Source organism: Cynocephalus volans, chromosome 5 (assembly GCF_027409185.1).
Source record: "Cynocephalus volans isolate mCynVol1 chromosome 5, mCynVol1.pri, whole genome shotgun sequence".
NCBI classification, from domain to species: Eukaryota; Metazoa; Chordata; class Mammalia; order Dermoptera; family Cynocephalidae; genus Cynocephalus; species Cynocephalus volans.
The window spans coordinates 114,998,408-115,014,509 of NC_084464.1; the positions used below are offsets into that span (position 1 = coordinate 114,998,408).

At 35.0% G+C, this 16,102-nt stretch overlaps 1 pseudogene; it reads left to right on the forward strand.

Moving 5' to 3' along the window:
* The first annotated feature begins 310 nt into the window (after positions 1-310).
* Positions 311-16,102, forward strand: part of LOC134379131 (ATP synthase F(0) complex subunit C1, mitochondrial-like) — a 179,731-nt pseudogene continuing 163,939 nt past the window's right edge.

A 16,102-nucleotide genomic window follows, 5' to 3' on the forward strand; every position in this document is an offset into this window, starting at 1 on the left:
GTGCACGTGTGTGTTTGTGTGTACAGAAACATTTAGGAAACTGTTCCTCACATTCAAACAGAGGTTTGAGTAAATCCTACACATAGTTTGAATGATAGTATATAAAAATTCATACTTGGCAAGAGTCTCTTAGAAGTTTACATTATACAATTAATTTTTCAAAATATACATGTAGAGGTAGACCTGAAAATTAATTTTTGATGCCTGTATATTACAATCTCAGTTAATTTTCAAGTTAAAATATTTTAAAATACTGTGAAAATAAAAATACTTTAAAAAATACTTTGATATTTTAGCCTTACATATTATAATGGGTAAGTTTAGTGTAAAGAACATTGGAAGCCTATATTCCAGTCCTGGAATTAAGTTTATGAAGTTTGGTGGTAGCAAATAATTATTGTTCCTCGTTGAGTCTGTGAAAGGTTAAATGCTTTGTTCTCTATCTTAATTTTAGTTTTTATATTCTAAAACTGGGACTGGCAAAGTGACCTGTAATGTTTCAATGAAGATATGCTTATATAATTCACATGTAAAAATGCAGACTCCCAAATTAATACCAGCCTTTAGAAATTCTTGGTTCCTTGATGAATTTGATTTTTATGTACCTCTCAGCTTATTAGTCATTCTGGTTCTGATTTGGCACAGCAAAAAGTGAAGTGGTGATCCAGAAGGAGAAGAAAATCCTCCCATAAATATCCTCCTAGAGCGTCTCCTTGTAATTGCTTGGCACAGAATTATAATGTATGGCTGGGGGATGGGGTCAGGGTATTAAAAGGAATTATATGTTTGTTTGCTTTTTAACTTGGTGATACACTTTCTCTCAGTCTCAAGATGCTTATGCAAATAATTTTAAAATTTTAAAGCTGTGTGCAATGCTAAATATTCTGATCATTGTAAGATCTGACAACTGACATCAATGACTTAACTTTTTGATAAAATGATACCCTCATTTTTTTCCAAACAGATCCAAGTCAGTTGTGTAAGCAAACATCTTCATGGTAGACATAATGGTTTCATTCTCTTTTGGGGCATAGCTTTTGGGTATATGAATGAGCAGATACTATTGTTTCAAGACATTAATGATACTCCCTAAACCAAAAAAACAAAAAAAAAAAAAAAGAAGAAGAAGAAGAAAAATAAAAATTTGTTGCAAAAAATTTTAGACATTTTAATGAGATATCTCAGTACTTCAAAACATGATTTGAAATCAAATGAAAATATTAAGATTTTAGAGTTGAATAAGAGGTAGCTACAAACAGGACTGTGTATACTCAAAACAAAGAGGAGAGAATTTGGCCAGATTTGATCTCCTGACATAACAGATTCATGAGTTTATCCATTTTGAGTGAGACTGAGGCAGACTTTTTGATGTTGTGAGGCCTCAGGGTCTTCTCAGACTGATTGTCTCATAAATTTATTCCTCAGTAGAACCCGTGTGTGAAATACCAGGATTGCCAGCAAGGAGGCACACAAACAAACTTTCTCCTCAATAAGTAGTTTTTGTTGTTGCTGTTGCCATTGGTTTTTGTTTGTTTGTTTGTTTGTTTGTTTTGTTTTCTGGAGCATCAAGATGATTTCAAATTAAGAATATTCCTCTGCAATTTGAATTCGTTAGATAGTCAACCAACTCAGAAAGGCGCCTTTTCACCCACACTCAACCTTTATTTTGCAGTCCTGCCTTGGGGACAATTTCCACATTACTCCACGAGGCACCGAGACAGCTTGCACATTTTAATTGTACATTGAAAAACCATGTCCATAGGATGTCTTGACTTGCATAGAAAAAATATATTCTGATAATTTATATATTTGCAGCAGAAACTCTTGCTTTAGCACACACTTAAGCTCACAACTCCCACAAACACTTTTTCCTCTCTCAAATTTCAGGCAACAAGAGTGCCAGAAGATTTGGAATTTGTATAACCCCAAACTGTGTTTTCCTAACTAATCTTGGCAAGCTTAAAACCCTGGAAAGTCACAATTCACTTCCCAGGCGGTCATCCTGGACAGCTCAGCAGCAGAAAAGCAGAACAGGATATCCAGCTATTGAAGCGGCCGCCGGCCCAGGTGGCCAGCCACGCAGCTGCAGAGAGCGGCCTACCAGGAGGGCCGTGCTGGCTGCAGGAAGACGTGCTCCTTTCCTCTGTCTGTTTTCAGCCAGAGAGGAAAGCACAGTCTGCACTCCCCAAACACTGCCTGCCGACACAGCACTTTTCAGCAACGGTGAAAAGAGGGTATGTCTCTAACAATAAATGTCACGAGAGGAACAAATCATTTATGAGATGCAGGAAGCCTCCAACTCAAGCAGATAGTTGACTGTGCAAAACCAGCTTCAGTTTTATTATTGTACTGAATGAGACATAACATCGTAGACGTGAGACCGTTTAAGACCAATTGTTTTTGTACCTAAATTACCTAAATAGATAGGATGAAAGAAATGATGGGTTAGAAGGCTGAGGTTAGTAGCAGATTCTCTGGCCTTGTGTTAAGAGTAATTACATGACAGACATTTTCATCATTATTAAGGACAAGTCTTCTTCCTGATGTCATTCTTCTATTTTTGTATTTTACTTAGTTTTTTTAAAGGAAGAATAATTTTTGATTAAAGCTAAGAATTCCTTAGAACATTCTTCCTCAGAAGTCTGTTTTGTATTTATGAAATAATTATCAGAAAATAAGGAAAGGCAGGAAGAATGATAGAAAAACATGTATTTCCAAATAAACATGTATTTCCAAGACAAAATGAATTGACACTAATTTAACATTGTAAATCAATAGCAAAGATATATATTTTTTAATTTTATTAAGTTTTTTTAGAGAGGGAAAAATTTCAGACTCTTTTGGAAGAACATTCGTTATATTCTTTAACTGTAAGAAACTTGTATTCTAGTTCACAAAGTAAAACTTCAAAACAATATTTTGTATGTAATTGTATATTCAGTTGTTAAGGTAGTATATATGTTCTTTTTTTTTCCCTATTCCTGATACTCAATAAATATTATACATATGATAAATAAGTAATAGGTAAAAAAAAATAGATGATAGATGGTAGAACACATAAATAAATGTTGAGTTTTGACAGCTGAGGAATCGGAGAACAAAAATTGTACCTTCAGTTTAGTTGCCATTTTGTGCATATATATATTTTTTTAAAAGCCTGAACATTAACATTTTATCCTCCTGTTCCCCTATAAGAATATTGATTAAAATCTGATTTACTGTGAAAAAGCATTCTGAAACTATCAAACAAAACAATTTACAATTACAGTATATAATCATGATTGCCCACATGAGGATATAATCAATAAAGTTGCATCAAATAGACTTTCTCTTTAACCAGTAATATTGCTTTCCTAAAGTTAAAAAAAATTCACTTTGGGAATAAATATAAAATTATTTTAGATTTCCAATGCAAGAATTACTAGTTGGTTAGACAAAAGCAACCCACAGTTGGTGAGCAATGCTGTTGGTGAATAATGCTCAGCCAGTCTGTACTTCTGGGTGCATGAGCAGGACCAATAGTGAAAATAAGAGGACCTGAGCCACTTTGCTGTTGCCAGTGGGACGTATTTCATCTTGATGTTGGTATCTTTTATTAAATGCTTGGAAATCCAAAAGAATTTTTTCCCATCTGGGGAAATCTTGCAGCAATTTTGTATTTCTTACCAAACTTGGGATTTTCTCTGTGTATGCACATGTATGTGTATACTAGACTCGTTCCTACTTTAGTTATTTTTAATTAAACATTCTCAATTCAGAATTAGAACATTAATTAAACATTCTTGATTAGAAATTCAGAGATGCAGAAAAATGAAATTATCTAGAAATAAGTACTCAAAAAAATAATTATTAATATTTTAGTGACTATATCTTCAGAATTTTCTATGCACATTTTCTATTTAAATATAAACCATTTTCTATCTTAATAAAATTTTCCATTTTAACAAAAACTAAACTAAGTGTGGCACTGGTGTACATACTGTTTAAGTATCTTTATTTTCTCTTTATTATATTGTGCCTACATTTTCTATTAAACCATATACATTTGAACTATTGCAGTAAAATCTGCACAGTATTCCATTTCATAAATGAAGCCTAACTAATCAATTCCTGTTGCTAGACATTAGTCTTGCTTCTGATTTTGCACTATTCTAAAAGATGCCACAATTAAAATTTTATCAAATCTTTGTTAAATCTAAGATAAATTCCTACTAGTAAAATTACCAGTTAATATCTGCTTTTAGGGCTTCAGTTCAAATTCTTCTCATAAAAAGGTTGCATCAATTTACCTTTCCATGGGTACTATATATGAATACTTGTTTTCTCACATGTTTGCTGTCACTGGATATTTTTTTAAAATAAAATTAAACTCTGGGCCAATTATTTTGTTCAAATGTGTTATCCCATAACTGATTTGTGTTTTGCATTTCTTTTGATCTTTTTATAAACTTCTTTATTGACTATTTGAATTCTTTTTCTTTGCTTACTGTCCTGTTTTTATATTTTATGTATTCTCTACATTTTTCTATCTTCAGCACTTACTATTGCTATTTGATTTTCATATACAAAAGCTATTAACCATTTGTTTGTTACAAATAAAGCAATTTTTTTTTTCTAGATGGCTGTTTGCAAAATAGCCTTTCAGTAGAATGAAGGACTTTGGAGTTAGGCAATCTTGGGTTCCAAATCTGAATCTTCCAATTTATTAGTGATGTGACTTTGGATAAGCAATAGGACTCAGAAAGACTGAGTTATATCATAAAATATGGATGGTAAAACCCATTAAGAACGGGAATACCAAACAATGGGTCTAGGAAAGAGCAAGTATAAAATTAATAACTGTAATTATTTTAATTATTTGTAGTTTTTTAGGCATTCAGACACTGTTTGAATGTTGTGAAATGAAATCTCTATCTTTACAGTTTCTAAAAGAGTTAAAGTATAAAATTTGTCGAGAACTCAGACTCAGGAAACAGTCTTGAGTTGGAAATCTGGCTCTGGTATTTAGTAGTTGTTTCATTTTAGGCAAGTTTTTAACCTTTCTGAGACTCAATCTTCTCATCTGAAAAATGGTGGATATTAGTACCTGCCTTATTAAGGTGTTGAGACATAAAAATAAAGTGTTTAGTACAGTACTCCATACATAAAAAATTCACACTAAACGTTACCTTTCATAACTGTGAGGATGATAATTATCTTTCTGCATTTAAGTGCTCTTCCATTGATTTAGGGTTTTCTTAATCAAATGGAGTGAGAGGAATTCTCTAGGTTTTACCATATGAAATAATCCAGCTGATTTTAGAGGCTTTCTTGGCTGCATTCCTATGCAGGGAGCTCCAACAGAGCCCTTGCTCGCTCTAGCTAAGAATTCCCCGCCCAACCCCCCGCCCCGGGAAATATCACTGATTGGGTAGGAGGTCTTGAGAAATCTATTACTATATCTAATAATGCTCCCCTTGATATCTGATATCTCAACAAATACTTGCACATTTAGCCTAACTGAAACATGAGGATTTTTTATTCTTTTTGTCATTTCCAAAATCAAAAAGTATATCTTCACAAAAGAGATCTACAAAACTTGTATCCTTAAAGACAAAAAAAAAAAAAAAGACATAGTTAACTCCATATGGACAGGATTAGTCCCAGCTCCTGGTAAGGGATAGAACCCAATAATGATGAAGGGGGGACACATTCACACAGTGTGTCCCTGTGGAGGCAGAAGGGGAAGCAATCACCTCCTAGTTAGATTATGTGGTTCAACCATAGGTAACCCTGTCTTTCAGAAAACAAGATTTCCAAACAACCCATTCTTATCTGCTAAATGGAAGGAAGTGCAAGTAATTGCTTGGATGTTGGAGAAGTGAATCCATGTGTATGGGCTCCTATCAGTTGTCAGATACCACTTTTCTGGTTCCAAATGCTACCATGAAGCAGGATTTTCCCCCCTCTTTCTGGAGGACAAAGCAAAATGGCTTTCCAAATCACATGCATTCTCTTTTCACAGTTTAATTGATCTTTGGAACACAAGGTTTGGAAGTTCGAATAATTTCTTAATACATAAATCTGGTGAAGATTTTGTCCTGTGAAGCAGGCCTTCATTTTCATTGAATCAAATTCCTAAGTAGCTCACTTTTCTTCATCTTCCATTGACCAGGTTCTCATTGGGTAGCTTTGCTATATACCCTGATTTAGTTTCCAATTGTATTAGGTAGTTAGGCTCTTAAGATTATATTTTTACCCTGTGATTTTAGAACTTTCCATCAGTCAGCTATGAATTTATGCAGAGTATGAAAGCTTCCAACATAAATCCGACAGTTTTAGAAATAATCTCATTCTCACTCATCAGTCATACTTGAGCTAGTCCCTGGTCTTCTTCCTACTGAAATCTCCTAAGCTCATAGTCTCAGCAACGTCATCTGAGACTTAACTGCCACATCTCTTTATCCTCTGTACTTTAACCAGAGGTGTGCTCATTTCTTCAAATCATGATTCTCATTTATCCTGAAATGTATATAGATTTCAATATCAGCTACTCCCAAGTTAGGATTCACAGCTACATCTCATTGCAGTGGGAGGAAATGAGAACTCTTGTTTAGACACAATTATTGTTGCCCATATTCAGTATGATTCACATTTCTTCTCAACAAGATATCCACTTCCTATTTGCACAAGTAAAAATTAAACATAAAGAATCTGTAGGAATTACAGATTCTATTTGCAGTCTTTTATTGATATGAAGTTCCTTTGTATCATTGATGAAGAGGATTCTACATGCTATGCAATGTTTACCATCTGTTACCATCTGATAGAGTTTGGATGGGTTGTCCCCGCCAAAACTCATGTGGAAATCTGATCCCCAATGTGGCAGTGCTGGAAGTTGTTTGAATCATGGGGGCAGATTCCTCATGAATGGATTAATGCTCTCCCTAGGAGGGGGGATTAATGAGTGAGTTCTTGCTCTATTAGTTCCCACAAGAGCTGGTTGTTTAAAAGACCCTGGCACCTCCTCCCTCTCTCTCTTGCTTCCTCTCACTATGTGATCTGCTTGTACCTGCCAGACCCCTGCTGCTTTCTGCTGTGAGTAGAAGCAGCCTGAGGCCCACGCCAGATGCAGCTGGCCCAGAATCGTAAGCCGAATAAACCTCTTTTCTTTATAAATTACTCAGTCTCAGTTATTCTCTTATAGCAACACAAAATGGACTAATACAGCCATCCATTAAACTCAAGTCAGATTCCTTTGTGCTACTTGTCACTGTTTGGAAGAACAATGCAAAAGTCTTTGAACTAAGTGCCATTTATGTGAAAGAAATAATTTGAAAGGAAATTTTTTTCTTCACAATATTTAATCTTATCAAATAATGAGAGGAAAAAATAGTGCTTGACTTTCACTTTATTGAGAAAAATACTATCCTTTGAGAGAAAAAAAACCTCTCATTTTGTGAAGTGATCCCAAGAGGCAGCTGGCATATTCAAGGTATAACAACCACTTTGGAGAGCAATGAATACAAAAACACACAATGAAATCTTCATTCAATGACTAATATTCATGAACTTTCAACAGAGAAATCAAGTTCATAATTCAGGCAGAAACCTATTTCCTCAGTGTGTTTCTAATAAAACATACAACATAAACAAATTATGAAGAGCCTGCCTGTAGCAGGTTGATGGGGGAATTCTGCTGCTGTCCTCATGATTTCATCATTCAATTAAGTAATACTACAGGGTAGAGCAGAGAACACAATTATTATCTCTAACAATACTGGCAGTCACATCGCTACCATGGGGCCACTCTTCCCCCAGATTTTTATGGAAGGCAATTGTGTGTCATAAGTAAATAAAAAGCCAAGACAGAAATAAATTGCATTTGTTATCTTTTGCAAGTGTGGTCCAAAGAACATGCCCAATCTAAGTTGAAATTCCTAGATGAGTCTGGTAAATATATGGTTTTACATCTTTCCTAATTATAAAGCTCTGGCTTGTCATTCTCCTTGTGGCACTGACAAATTATAGTTGTATCATCCTCATCAATTCACATCCACTTAGCATGCACTGGAGGCTTGGCACTGTGATTAGCAGAATCATTTATCAAAGGGTGACTTCACTCAATATCAAGATAGAACTGACTCAGTACCTAGAGAGTAAACCTCCCTCATCACAAGCTATTAAAATGCAAAATTTCATTGCATAATGATTTTACTTTAGTCAAACATACACATCACCATAGTTGATTAAAGGAATACTGATGGACAGACAAGGGGCTAATATCCTGAATATAAAAGTAACTCAAACTACTGAACAGCAAAAATACAAATAACCCAATTTAAAATTAGGCAAAGGACCAGAAATCTCTCAAAAGAAGATGTACAAAATGACCAACAAGCACATGAAAAAATGCTCAACATCACTAAGCATTAGAGAAATGCAAATTAAAACCACACACACACACACACACACACACACACACACACACACACACACACACACAAACCGGGGGGGGGGGAAGAAGATATAACAACTACAATTATTTGAAGTTGATACGACAAGCAAACAGAAAGGACATTGTTGAGGGGGGGGAGGGAGAAGGGAGGGAGGTTTTGGTGATGGGGAGCAATAATCAGCCACAATGTATATCGACAAAATAAAATTTAAAAAAATAAAAATAAAAAAAATAAAAAATAAAAAACCACAGTGGTATATTCTGTCACCCCAGTTAGAATGGCTATTATCAAGAAGCAGAAAATAACAAATGCTGGTGAAGATGTGGAGAAAAGGGAACCCTCCTGTTTTTGGTGGGAATGTAAATTGATTCAGCCATTGTGAAAAACAGTATGGAAGTTCCTCAGAGAATCAAAAATGGATCTACATTATGACCCATCTATCCCACTACTGGGTACATACCCAAAGGAAATGAAATCAATATATCAGAGATGCACCTGCACTCCCATGTTCATTGCAGCACTACTCACAATAACCAAGAGACAGAAATAACCCAAATGCCCATCAACAGATGAATGGATTAAAAAACTGTGGTATATACAAACAATGGAATACTATTCAGCTGTATATATAAAAAAATGATATACTATCATTTGGAGCAACATGGTTGGAACTGGAAACCATTATGTTAAGTGAAGTAAGTCAGGCACAGAAAGACAAATACAGCATGATCTCACTCATACGTGAAATTGAAAAAAAAAAAGTGGTTTTCATAGAAGTAATAGAAGTAGAGAGAAGAATAAATGGTTATCAGAGTCCTGAAGGGAGGGGGAGTGGGGGAGTGGGAAGGAAGAGAAGTGGTGGACTAACATGTATAAAACTACTATCTACCCTAAGTGAATCATTGTGCAGTATATGCATGTATTGAAATAACACACTGCACCCACAAAAATGTATTAAGTAAATGTTAAAATAAATAAATAAAACAAAATAAAAATAAACAAGATATCTCATTCTTGGAAGAAAGCCAAAAAAGAAAAAAGAAAAAGAAATAAATAAAAGAAATATTGATGCTTATACTCAGACTTCATTTTATTTTGTGTTATTAATGTTAGAGGATCCATTCCAAAGAATGCCAGAGGCACGGATTTTGAATATCTAATGCTGTTTCTCATTCTGCCTAAGCCAAATGTCCTACCAGCATTTTGAATGCATTGAAGATACAAATAAATGTCATCCCTTTAACTGATTGTAACATAGCATTCAAATGAATGGATAATTAAATTCCATCTCCTTTAACTAGTGTGGCAACTCTTCCATAATGGTGTGCCCATTAAATGTACACTTTGGTAATATGATCTTTTGCAAGAATTAGAATAAATCTATCGCTCCTTTAATCTTGGTGATCCCGATTCATTGCAGTGCTCTGTAACATGGTAGGTGTGTGGGTTTTTGATGGGGATCTGTGGGTGACCTTTTTCCACGGACTCCCAAGAAGTTCTGCTCCTTTTAAGATGTTACAAGAAGAGCAAAATCCAGAGGTAAGGCTGCAAAACACTCAGCTGTGGCTGTTGCCTGGTCCCCTCCATCCTCATGCTCAGTTTGTCTTCACCCATGCCTTGTGCGGGGGAATGAAGTGCAGGTGGTCATCAGGAAAGAGCAATACACTTGGAGAAGGCCCAGAGAAGCTAAGCCTGATACAAGCGCACAAACATTTATTTGAATTATAAACAATGCAAAGTTAGTTTGAGATTTTTCTAATGAAAATGTAAAGGTGGTTTTCAATGTAAAGACCAAAATAGACTTCAAATATCAAGGCCAGGTGAAGATTTTAAGAGGTCTTCCACTCTAAAAAGATCATGGTGCCCCCCTCCAACCCTGCTCATCTATATAATTTAAAATAAAAACAATACTGAACTATAAAATAAGTAGGAGGATATTCAACAACAATCCGACTTTTAAAATATATTTTTAATGTCAGCATAAAAGTTTTTGCCATATCCCACCAAAGTATTTCTGAGGCTAGACCTTGCTGGAATCCTACACATGATTAATCTGTAGATTGTACAATCTAGGTAGGGTAGTAGCTATCAATTTATTTTCTGTATGACATCTAGAAGCAACTGAGTAATCTTGGTCAAGTCACTCTGTCCTCAGGCCTGAGTGTCTTCAAAATAGGTTACCTTGTCAACATTCTATATTGTAAGGAGTTGTAGGGAAAAATAAGAAAGTAGAGTATTATTTCCTTTCCACAGATGGCAAAACAGTTCAGAATACTATTGCATAATTTGTCATATTCTTAAAAAGAAGCATAAAATGTTGAAATGCCTAGTGAAAAGGAATTTTTTCTTAAATTTTCCTGTATTTGTACCACTTCTACCATATGCAAGCACCACAATCCTGCTAAAGTTCTGTTTCACTCATGGAACTTTCCCAGTAACAGAACTTTCCCTAAACTTTGCTAAAATCTGACAGGACTTAATTACATATTATCAAGTAGTGTTCATTGTCTGATTATGACTTGAATCCCCAGACTTACTGAATACTTCTTGAAAGTAGGGACTATGTTTTTTTTTACTGTATCACTCACTCAGTCTAGAGTGCTGTTCAGTGTATAGGGAGAGATCGATAAAGACTGGTTGTGAATTTCTTTATCAGCCCTTGATTGATGAGGAGCTGTCAAGTCACAAACTAGCGTTCAATTTCTTCATACCTGATCTGCTCATGGCCTCTGTCTCAGACAACTGTTCTCATCTGCCTAGAATGTCATTGTCTCTATTCATAACATTTACTTGGATCCAGCTTTGAATTATCAGTACAATGTGTATCTGTTGTTTAATGGTAGGAATTTCTAACATGTGCTTTCTAATTACACACTAGATTGTTTAAAATATTCCAATCAGCATGGTGAAAAGAATAATTTATCAATTTTTTAAAAGTGACATCATATTGATCTGATAATTCTTGTTATTATTCAGTTAAGGTAATAAATATTTTTCTATTTTCTTGTAATAACATGTTCATTTATATATATCACTATTGTCCTTCCTTCCTCTCCTGTAAGTTTTTTATTTGCAGGAGAGAATTCCATTGAATGGAGTATTTTCATAGGATTGAAATTACTTTTTCTCATATTCACTTGTGTTTAGAAGGACCCAATACCCCAAACCACTAATATATTGCTTTTGGGGGGGATGTCTAATAAGAGCAAAGTTCTCGATAGGGAATTTTATATGACAAACAGATTTTTTTGGTATCTAGTAATATATGTAAAAAATTGGCTTTTTATTTTTCCATGATGGCATCTTACTACTCTCAGTTCTTGATGAGCAAGTGAGCAATAACATAACAATGTTATTACTACACAGATTATCCCTTTTCTGCTTGGTAGATACCGTAAATGAATGGGTAACATTATTAATAATCCCATACCAGTATTTATTTACCAAAAAAAGCATTTCATACTAGTGGTAGAAATAAGATCTGCTAAAACATGAGTTAATTTTATTATCATGAAAAGTTCATCCAGATAATAAATGATTTTTCATCATGCTTATTTGAATTACCACCTAAATATTTCCTACCACTAGTGGGTGAAAGGAACATTTATCAGCTTATTCTTTTTCAAAAATATTATGAAGGATAATGAACCCAATTTTACCTTGATAGTACATCCTTTAAGGAAGACTGCTAAGTTATTAGGTCAAGAATCTGATAATCAAAGCTGGGGGTTGAAAGGGGCACTAACCATTACTTAGACTAAGTAATTGTATGAGCCAGATGGATAATGTAGAGAAGTCAAAATGTCGATTTTAATGTGAAATCTCTCTACCATATATTATTTCACTTGTGTTTGGGGCAAGTCATTTTTGTTTCTTTAATTGCAAAATTAGTTTCTTTAAGTAGGAATCGAGACTCTCATTCTACTTCTTTAAAAGCATTAGCTGAGAATCAAGCATAAAGAAAGCACATAATGGATGACAGACATAACTGTTTATGTGCTTTTTGGGGCACAGTAGGCTGTTCCCTATAGAGTTAATATTCAAAAACTGTTTTAAAAATACAAACTCTTAGGGTTGAAAGAATATCCAAGAATCTGAAATTAGAAGAGTGGGGCGATGGTGAAAAGCAGCTGGGTTAGTAGCAATAAGATGATATAGTATTTTTGAGCAAAACCTTAATCTGACAATACAGAGTTACCATTAGTCTTATTGAAAACAAAGACATACACATATAATGGAGAAATGTTAAAGACATGTAAAAAGACAAATTATTAAATTTAACTTTTTCACTATGAATAACTGCTTGGTATTTTATAGGGGGAAAGGTGGCATTGAATATTTTACTCATGAATTTAAAGTTGTATTTTTTGGAAAGAGAAAATTTTAAAATCCTCTTTTTCAAAATATAACCTCATGGCTGGTCATGTGATGTGAAGAATAAAATGAATTACCAGAAGAGCACTGTCCTAATAGAAATAGAATATGAGTCACTTGTGTAATTTTAAACTTTCAGCAGCCAGATTTTTAAAAAGTAGAATGAAACAGGAAAAATTAATTTTAATAATACATTTTATTTAACCCAATATATCCAAAATATTGTCATTCAACGTGTAATCAGTATAAAAAATTACATAAAAGATATTGTAAATTTTTTGTACTAAGTTTTTGAAATCTAAATGTGCATTTTATACTTGCAGCACATCTTAATTTGAACAAGACACATTTCAAATACTGCAAAGCTGCATGCTTTCTCTATACATGCTAGACAAAATCTGGTACTGGCAGTGTTATCTTCATGAATGATAGTTGTCTTAGGAAAAAAAAATGACTCAACTTTGTGGGAAAATGGTGACAAGAATGACTTACAGTAGCTCAAAACTGGCCTTTTTCTTCTTTGACATGCTGTTAGAATCAATGATAGAATTGTTTCTTCCAGTATCTGTGCTCTCTTAGTGAATTATAAGTCAAACTTAAACTCACGAAATAGATTTAAATCACAAAATTTCTATTAGAAAGCATGAGAGTTATTGTCTATTCCTTCCCAGGGGAATTAATGCTGCCCTAGAAAGCTTCACTTACCTCCTAAATTGTCTTTTAGGAAGATTACTGTAATAAGCAAATCCCAAGTGTATCCGTATTGTCACAGAAACACTTAAACCCCGTATTCTAATCTACATCTTAAAAGGGCGATCTTTCTTCTGAGAATTAGCAGATTTGTACTGATTTATTTATACATGTTACAAAGCTGAATTGCCATTTCCCTAATACAAAGTGAACAAGAATGCTACACTTAATAAATATTTGTTGTAATAAGTAAATACTTGAATGGAGTATCTCCATAGGATTGAAATTACTTTTTCTCACATCAGCAGACTCAAGTGTATTCTTACACTAATGACATGGGGGAGAGGAAGAAATGCACATATTGATTTTACATTTCTCTGCCTTGTTTTAGACAGCCCATTAGCAAGCTGAAATGCTAGTCTCGGAAAATGCTGGCATGGCTGTGAGGGGCGAGGTGTACGTGTGTGCACGCGTGTGCTGGGGTGTGTTGTTTTTGTGTCTTCACCCTTCTCGGGTTTGCTAAGGCCGGAAGGAAAAGGAAGGAGGCTTATGAAAAAGAAGGGGTGGTTTTGAGGAAATAGGGTGTGAACTTCTGTGTTAACAATGAAGACTGTAGGCTCTTTTTGTGACTTAAGATAGAAAGATTAATTTCATTAAGAGCCCAGCATAGGCCTTCAGGAATGCTTATCACCAGTCTTCAGAGAGGAAGTGGCCATTTTTTGTTGTTACAAAACAAACAAATAGTGCTTGTTTTTGTAGCCCTGACCTAAGATCTCTCCCACTGTATCTCTCTGTGTTTTCAAACCTCCTCCCTGGATCCAGTAGCAGGTGTGAGAGAACTGAAAACAAAGTGTTGAAACTAAGGCGTCCCTTTCCCATTGATGAGCTCTGTGACCATTTGAGTTCTTAGAAAGTCACTGGCTGAGGTCGACAGCATCGTCCTTTGAAGGGACTGCTGCCAACTGCCAGACAGTTCCCAAGGTCACAGAGAGTCTAAAGACTAAATGTATTTCTGGTCTTTATTTCAAAGTTTAATATTTTGCATTTGTTTATATAAGTTGAATCTTGTCAAGTAAAAGTTTCCATCTGGATAAAAAGAGACCAAAATAAAGAAGTACAAGTTTTACTGAGACTGGAATATTTGAAGTTGGGAGAAAAGTAATCTGAAACCTAGAGGTGTTAAACTGCCAAAATATGTCTGTTTGTGGGGAGGGATTTTGCAATCAGGAGCCTATCCATTTGCAAAACCCTGAGGCTTGTTGGAAACAAGGTCTTCCTGAAGCTATACAGTCTTTTCTCTCTGGATCACTCAACCCCAGCAAGCAGAAGTTGCCAACCAAATTTATACATGACACAATCCATACGTACTAGCTGGGCCTCCAGGTACATAATTAGGTACATTCTGTAAGTCCATAAAATGTTCCCGAGTCTGCTTCATTTTAATGTGGTCATTCTTTTTCAGTTAATGAGGGAGATCCTCACTAGGCCTTTTGAGAATTGAGTCATTTGGTTTGTGGTCTTGTATAGAGTTGCAGGCGACATGCGTTTGCTGCTGTGGGAATAGTGAGAATGAAGAAAAGGGGAAAGATCTTGCAATACAAATTTCTGACTACAAATAACCTTACTTTTCAAATGACAATTCATTTGAGTGGGCTAACTAAATACAGACGCATTTCCTCAAATACAAAGTAAAGCATATTACTCCCATTCCAGGGATGTATCCCACCAACACATGCTCCTTAAGGATGATGAAAGAATCTTGCTCTGTCCTCCCTCAGTTTCCTTCAGTGTGTGATATGTGAGTCTCCCAGTGCATACTCACCTCTCTCTCTCTCTCTCTCTCTCTCTCTCACGCACACACACACACACATCATGTACGCACACAAGCACACACCCCATCTCCTGCAAGTACTTTATATTGTTTTGCCTGATGGTTGTTTCTTCCAATGGAAAACCAGCTTCACCATTTACTGAACTTACTAGGTAATTTGCTTAATCTTTCTAAGATTCTATTTCCCCATGTGAAATAAGGATAATAATCATAATCCTGTATAGAGTTTTTATGAGAATTAAATAAAGTAAAACACACAAAGTACTTGGTAAAGTGTCTGGTATGTGATAAGGATTCAGTAATTGCTGGAAATTGTTAATATATATTTTATCCTGCAACCATGGTTGTCCTCCAGACACACCTCTATTTCACTTCTGAAAGTGCTTTGGAGGAAAAATATCCTGAACAGGCGGTGCAGTTTAGCCCTGTAACTTCTACACAGATTTTATATTTGTATTATACACTTCTTCATAGTTAATTCCTCAGAAATCTTTTCTATCTGCACAGTCATGATAATCGGGTCTCTTTTGTTGCCAGCTAGAGAAGCCATTGGTGGGCTGGGAGGGGAGTTGTCTTCTGGAAAATATAGAAGAAATGATTATATGTAGATGAGGATACTTCAGAAAGCTCAAGGAAAAATGAAATAAAAAGGTAATTTGAATCTTCCCATGAACTTTTTGAAGATTCCTTGTATACACATGTATGGCGCTACAGCTCTTGTTGGCATCCTGACGATGTCGCCAGTTGTAAAGCTAGGCTAATGTTGGAA